Source organism: Porites lutea, chromosome 1 (genome assembly GCF_958299795.1).
Source record: "Porites lutea chromosome 1, jaPorLute2.1, whole genome shotgun sequence".
NCBI classification, from domain to species: domain Eukaryota; kingdom Metazoa; phylum Cnidaria; class Anthozoa; order Scleractinia; family Poritidae; genus Porites; species Porites lutea.
In genome coordinates this window covers 10,354,608-10,362,107 of record NC_133201.1, presented here as the reverse complement: position 1 = coordinate 10,362,107, position 7,500 = coordinate 10,354,608, and the positions used below count along the sequence as shown (strand labels likewise).

General features: G+C 36.7%; 1 long non-coding RNA gene across 1 annotated transcript in view; it reads right to left on the bottom strand.

The window, feature by feature from the left end:
- Nucleotides 1-4,022, bottom strand: part of LOC140941001 (uncharacterized) — a 13,626-nt gene extending 9,604 nt beyond the window's left edge. The window contains exon 1 of the long non-coding RNA XR_012166405.1: nucleotides 3,979-4,022. This is a non-coding gene — a long non-coding RNA (uncharacterized lncRNA). The remainder of the gene's footprint in view (nucleotides 1-3,978) is intronic.
- Between the last annotated feature and the right edge of the window lie 3,478 nt (nucleotides 4,023-7,500).

The window sequence follows — 7,500 nt, the reverse complement described above, 5'->3', positions numbered from 1 at the left end:
GTGATGGGAAATAGTCCCAATGCCTCAATTAAGTATTAAATAACAAGACTGGACCATTATTTTTGGAACTTAATTTACGCCAAGCCACATTTAAGCCTCTCACAGAACAAAATATAGCATAACCTAGCCCTTTTTAAGCAATATAAAATGCCTTTCTTTTTCGTCATGGCGAGCCGCAAGCCTTAGCGACCGAAATATGGGGGAAAATTTGTCCCCCATCTGACCAGAAGGCCATTGTTTAAATTCAGCCAAGCATAGACCGTTGACAACTTGAAACCATACTTGAGCTGAAATGCGAATCTCTTTTCGTGGCCTCCTGTGAAGCTTTTTCCGACATATCTGTCAACCGCTCATTTTACCACACACTACTAAAAAGCTGATGAGATGAACACAACTAAAAAATAGAACCTGATAGAATGAAAATTGCTCCAAAACAGTGCATCAGTTGGAAAACTTGTGGCGGTGTAGAGGAGTTTTGCAACAAACAGGGGATACCTCAGAATCAATATGCATTTATTTACCGAAGATGAACGAAGTGCAGCGATTTAAATTTAATAGAATTTACATTAACTATAAATTTAAATAGTTTTTACAGTAGCTTTCTCTGGAGAGCAGAATTTAAATAGGAGACTTCACCGGCCTTTTCTCAAAAAAGGGAATAGTCTCGCTTTGAATTCTGCTCCCCCGAAATTTATATTTCTAAATCTAAGTAGCTTTCTTTTCCTTTTAAAAAAATTTTACGGGGGAATCGAAATGAATTTTGGTTGATTGGTTGCGTCCATCGCGGTTCCCCCTATTTGTTTTTCAATAAAATACCATTGCACAAACGGTCTCTATTATTTTTCACGAGCCATAACCAACCAAGTTCCCTTGCATTAAGCGAAGGCGACACACCCGATCGCTTGCTTTTTCAGGCGACTCACCCAGAAGAGCACGTGCAGACGGAACTTTGGTCGTTGTTTAGCTTTGTTTTGAATCACCCAAAGAATAAGTTCAATTACGAATTCTAAGCGTTTAGTTGACTCAATACAATCTTAGCAAGTACCAAACAAAAGAAAAATATATTTGGCAAACCGTTTTCCAAGACTATTTTACCTTATAAACTTTCCTAAGGCCTCGTTTTTTTAAAGAAAGATTCATTTAATATACACGTTTTACAAAGTCTTCTAGCACTAATCGAAGGCGACTCACCCGATCGCTCGCTTTTAATCAGGCGACACACCCAACATAAAAGCACGTACAGAATACCCTGAACCATGTTCATGAATTTTTTTTCGGTGATTTATATCAAAGCTCTCTGCTCGCTTGCGCAGTCGTATTTTATTAAAAAAAAAAACAAATAGGGGTGAACCGCGATGGACACAACCATTCAACCAAAACTCATTTCGATTCCTCCGTAAAAATTTTTAAAAGAAAAAGAAAGCTACTTAGATTTAGGGCCTTACAAATAACGAGCAAATTTAATACTCAGCCCTCTATCTGTGAAGTACCTTAGGTAGGTCGGTAGGGGTATGGGTAACACGAGCGTCTGATATTTTTAACGCGTTTCATTTCATTTTTGATCAAAATAAAAAGCTTTTACGAGGTTTATACTTGCATGGATAGCCCTTATTAATGGCTTTGTAGCACCATTTGCTACCAGTGGGAGTCACATCCGCCTATTCGATACTAGGAAAACGATTATTTTCATAGGCAGAGCTCCGTCCGGCTGTGTTGAGAACGCATTCAACAACGCAATATTACGCGGTAATTACTGGCCTTATTGTTGTGCAAAGAGTGCTTTAACTGTAAGATAATTTTCTCATTAATTGAAACAAAGATCTGAGCATGAAGTGACAACTATAAATCGCACTGGATCATGATGAAGCATTTAAACATCGGCAACAAGCAAAACAGTTGAAAAAAGGTCAGAGATATAGCAATTTGGCCACTACGTGTGTATGTGTATTATAAAATACGGACGTCTACAATTTTCAACACATTCCTTTGTTTATCAAGAAAATGTCGCACGAAATTAATAGAGCTTTTCGACTTCTTTATTGGGTACCTTTTGTACACAAAATTGCCTCCAGTGGAAGTTGTGCTGAGCCTGTTTCTTCCTAAACACGAGCTGTACGATCGGGAGCGCCACATTAAATTTGGCGGGCATTTAGGAGGTTTTGGCGCGGATATGTTCGCAGCAGAAATAAATAAATCGAACACTGTGCTTACCTTCAAGGAGTCTTACGATTAATCAAGTCATTATACAAACCAGAATTAATGTGTCGCAAGGTAAACCTACTGATCTAAGGCTGAATTGGCCCCGCATTTGAACCAATGTGAAGAAGGAAGGCTGGCCATCTCCGGTTTTCAGAAGAGAAGCTTGAATTCTCCTAACCTGTCCGATCTGTTTAAATGTTCTTGAAATACCAATCGCTTCTAAGGGAAGCGATTTTGATCGCGAATCAACACAGAAATTCTCGACCAGGAAACGGCAAAAAGTAACCCACATATACTCCATACAAGGTGGCTTGATCGGGCTGATCCGATCCGGAGAATAGTTGAAAAGACCGCGCTCGACTTTATTTACATGTATTTACCCTACCTTGTATTGTTTTAACCATATTAACAGACAGTTGCGAAATTTAGAATTGTTTCATCGCCTCTGTGAAGATCACTACCGATGACAGCTAATCTTACCCCTGCTAACATGCACGAGGTCGGAGGTAAAATTCTAACAGGAAATTGAGCATAGCAACCGTCACTCAAGATAATTAGAAAAGGGACTTTACGCGGCTCCTCATGCTGTGCACAAAACAGTGACAAAGCGACCTCGTTTTCCTCTGTAGTGGTAAACATAGCTTCGAGCGTACAAAAAGTCAGCTACATTAAACCACTTCACAATAAATCACGCTGTTTAAACACTATGAAGTCGATACTTGCCTTCAAAGTCATCAGCACTTGGATATTCGTGTATTTTCAAAAAGGCTTTACTATGAACTTTGGCAAAACACCCAGTTCACCGGCGACAGCGATTTTGTTCTGCTTTATATTCACCGCCCAGCGCGGTGAATATAACGTCATAGTCCGAGATAGCGAACCAGTCAGATTGCTTGAATTACCAAGCTCACTGAGTGTGTATATACTAAATATATATAATCACATTAGATAATTAGTATGCCAATTCTACTAATCATCTAATGATTTGTACGTGATATTTGGCATAAATACCACGAGTGATATTTCAAAATTGCCTCTAATTTCACTCGCCTAAAGGCTCGTGAAATTACGTATCACAATTTCTACACGCACCCAGATTGTCGGCAAGTTTTTGTAGTAAACTTGTCTGACGCAAAAAATTTGACCTGATTTTTTTTCCAGGCCTAATTAATCTACGGTGATCAAGATCCGTTATGGCTCTTAAATGCGATCGAGGATCATGATTGCCAGTTTTTGGGTGTACATACGAGGCTATCAACTCGATGTAAGTTTTGTTTCACTCTTGGGCTAGCTGTTTGCAACTTATTTTTCTCTAAAATTACTTAGCCTTGCCCTCAAAAGTCACATGAATGTGTTCTAAAGTTAAGTGAATTGTGGGATACATTAAGTTTATTGTTTGATTTAAATTATAAATTTATTAATGGGAGCCTCGCTTTTAGTCCTGGCTAAATCTCTATATTATCAGTTTATGGAAAAACAACAATATATCTTGAAACTTGAACCTTGAAACCGAAATCGTTTGCCAAATAACGAATTCAAGACAAGTTATGACTTTCTAATCGCTATATATACGTAAAGATAATCTTAAATCAAAGCTTAGCGGGAAAATTACATACATTTTTGTGTATAAAGGTCGGTACGATTTTAAGTTCCAGCTCAAAAACTCTACCTGAATCAAAATCTCTGGGAAAGGACCACCGAATCGGTCACTTTGTTTGTCTGCTATAATCATTCGCGAATACGCAACAGTGTTAACTGGATTAAACAAGACCAGCTTACCTTTGATTTTGGTTTCCAACGTTCCTTTGAAACCGGGATCTTGGTTAGCAGTCTTCAAATGACTCTCATCAGTTATCGTGCATTTATTAAGGCAAAGTTCAATTATGCCATTAATATTGATTACGTCTAATAAACGTGAGTTCTAAATGATTAAAACACGCAAGTGGAAAGACATTTTTATTTCGATTGGTTGAACAATAAGAATATGAAAACCAATAATGTAGTTCAGTTATGCATCATCGACTTTCGGGTTAATTAAAAAACGAGGTGAGGAAACAAATGAAAAAAATAATAACAAAAATCTCGTCAAAAAATTGAATTCTTTTCACCTTTGGAGACTGGAGCAAGATGAGCGGCAGAACTGGTACTAAACCTGACTGCAATAAAATTGTTATTGAAATATAGAAGTAAAAATGATAACGTAAAAACCCAGCTAGGAATTAATTCGCAAGAAAGAATAAAGCAGAAAACGAAAGAAAAAAAAATAAGTAAAAGAAAAAAAAGAAACACACGCACAAAGAATGGAAGATAGATAGCAAATAAGAAAAAAAAACAAAAGAAAGAATGGAAAGAAAAGAAAGAAATAAAGAGAAGAAACGAGATGTGTTAGCTCTGTCCTTCCTGGGATAACTGAGCCGATGCTTGCTGAAAGTCTTATATTAAATAGGCGAAGCCAATAAATTTTCCATTCGCTTTTTTTACATTTCAACGCTAGAGCGATAAGTTGCCAATAGAAAGATTTCCAACCGTTGGAGTTTCTATTTGTTCATGTCTTTCTTGTTATTATAACATTTACCATAGCTCTGGCATTGATTTTGCATGTGTAATTCTGTTAATACTTTGTTATAATAATGTGAGGAATCCTCTTTCTTATTGCCCGATGATTTCCCTTCGGCTTTCTCGCCATTAGCTTTTAATACTTTTAACTTCCTCTTACTTAGTATCAGTTTTGGCAAAACAATAAACTAGAGCTTGAACTTGAATTTCCTCATTTATTTATAATTTGACATACGCTTTAATTTGTTTCTCTTATTCTAACTCATCTTAAACAGATAAAAATCTTTCACGAGAAACAACGTCCGTGGACAGTCCTTTATCCTTAGCTATTTTATTCGGTTTTGGATGTTATTTAGTAGAAAATTTCTCCGTGCACATAAATTGAGCTACGAGCCTGAACAGCTTTTCGCCCACTAACTTAGACGCTGGTGGCTTAGTTTGCCATTCATAAATATGAAAAATAAATACTTCTCTTGGAGCTGGGTTTTTAATATTCTTAATGAAAGTGTGGGAGGTGAAGGTGCTCTACTTTCTACTGAGGACGCCACTCACTTCATTCCACGCAAATGAGAAATTTACTTACTGCCTTATAATAATAGTAATTAAATAAACCGTGGCGTACCTGGGGCTACCAGTACACACGCTAAGGACACATACCTTCATTTATTTACAAGTTAATAATGGGTAGCTTTTAATTAAGGTTTTTCTAAAGCCCTTTTCTCAGTACAAAGTATCGTCGAGATGATATTTTATTTTTGCTGGGCATTCATGATGAGAACTGTAATAAGCGATAATTTTTGAATGTCTTGATAGGGTAGGTCATCATCGGTGCCCTTTTTTCCTTGCAAAGCCACTTATTCACTTGCTGGCAATTTCTCGTTATTTTCGTAAAAACATTTAATTACACATGGACCAAAAAATATTTTTAATGAAAAATCAAATAAAACAAAGGAATACAAATAAGGAATAGATTACCAAAACCCGAAACGGGAAATTTTATCGACAAAGCTGAACTGACTACGAGAAAAAAACAATAATAATAAAAATAAAAAATAAATTAGAGAAATAGGCTTAAAATTTATAATCTAGAAAATGAAGTTGAGTTCAGAACCCCTGAAAGCTACTTAGAAATAAAAAAAGGGAGTTAAAAAAAAAAGATTTGTTAATATTTGGGATACCACGAAGTTTAAATATATGTAGATCGAAATTTATGTGTCAGTTAAAAACAGAAATGCCATTTTCTCCTTTCTGTCTTTTCTGCTTCAACTTTGTCAGTAGGAGTCCACACTCTAATAAAATTTATTCAAACTTCATTCAGACTTCATTAAGTAATTTTCCGGGTTTGTTCATCTTTTTGGTAACGGACGAAAAAACGGATTTACCTCTATAGCAAATTTGGAACAAATCATCTGCAAATGCCAAATTTGCTTAATTTTGCTCAATTTTGCCACATGACATAGGACCAACTTTGCCATAAATTTGCATTAGTGGCAAAGGTGGTAAATGCCGAATTTGCCTCAAATTTGCCCCGTGTGTAAAAACAAGGATAACCTTTACTTTATCAAGGCATCTACAGGGGTGTCAAACTTGATAGCAAAACTGACATTTGTCAGGTTTTTGCCCAAATGGGCAAAAGCGATCGAAGATGAATTTTTGAATGCTTTTGCTCTCTATAGCAAATTCGGTCAAAGTAGTAATTTGCCACATTTTTGCTCAATGTAGCAAAAGTGACCAAAACTCATTTTTCAACAGTTTTGCCCAGGATAGTAAATCTGAGCAAAAATTCACTTTATTTGTGTATCGCCTAGTGTAGTAAATGAGGTCAAATTATCACTTCTTCCTTATCTTTGCTCAGTGCGGCAAATATGATCAAAATAGGCGTTTGCCACTGTTTTGCTCAGGGTAGCAAATTTGGCCAAATACCACTTTATTCTCAATTTTGCTCAGGATGGCAGATATGATCAAAACAGTAGTTTCCAAAGGGGGGAATTACATATATCCCATGATGCATCGCTTCATACTATATTATCAAGCTTCCGAACGCACGTGATGCTATCAGTTCAACAAGGACGTGACAGTTGAACAGCGGTGGAAAGGGATTTGTTCTGCCGATAAAACTTTCTGTACCTTTGCTGTGTCGGTCTATTTACGATTTTCGTTTTACTATTCCAAATATATCTCTTGTTAAGTCAAAGAGAGTGTTTTGCCCGCCGATTATGAGTTAACTAGACTTACGATAGCAACGCAGTCCACACAAACGTTCTTAGAAGCTAGCGAGGAAGGTCTTTGCTTCTGTACGTCCTGTTTTAACGTGCGTTGACAAAGCTCTCCATGAATTAACAGGCCATTTCCACGACTTGTCTTGAAATAAATACATATTCTAGGTGTGAGATTTCTCTTCGTTGCTTGTTTGTGATCGGGGTGTTCATATTGTCAGTTCAATAATTCATCGATGCAGTACATCAACCGTACAGTGACTGCACACGCTTTTACTTCAACAGGCTCGGCTTATGTAGTCGAAAATACCGAGACCGTTAAAGAGCAAAGTGACGTCTATCGGAGATAAAATTCAAAGGAGGGAAATAGCTCCAACAAACAATAAAAATAACAAAGACATCTCCATATTTTTCGTAAAACAAAACACGAGCTAAGCATCATTGTCAAACATAAACAGAAAAAAGCTTTATTAAGAAATGGCACAATACATATACAAAAACACCCACTTCTTCACTACAATGGATCCTA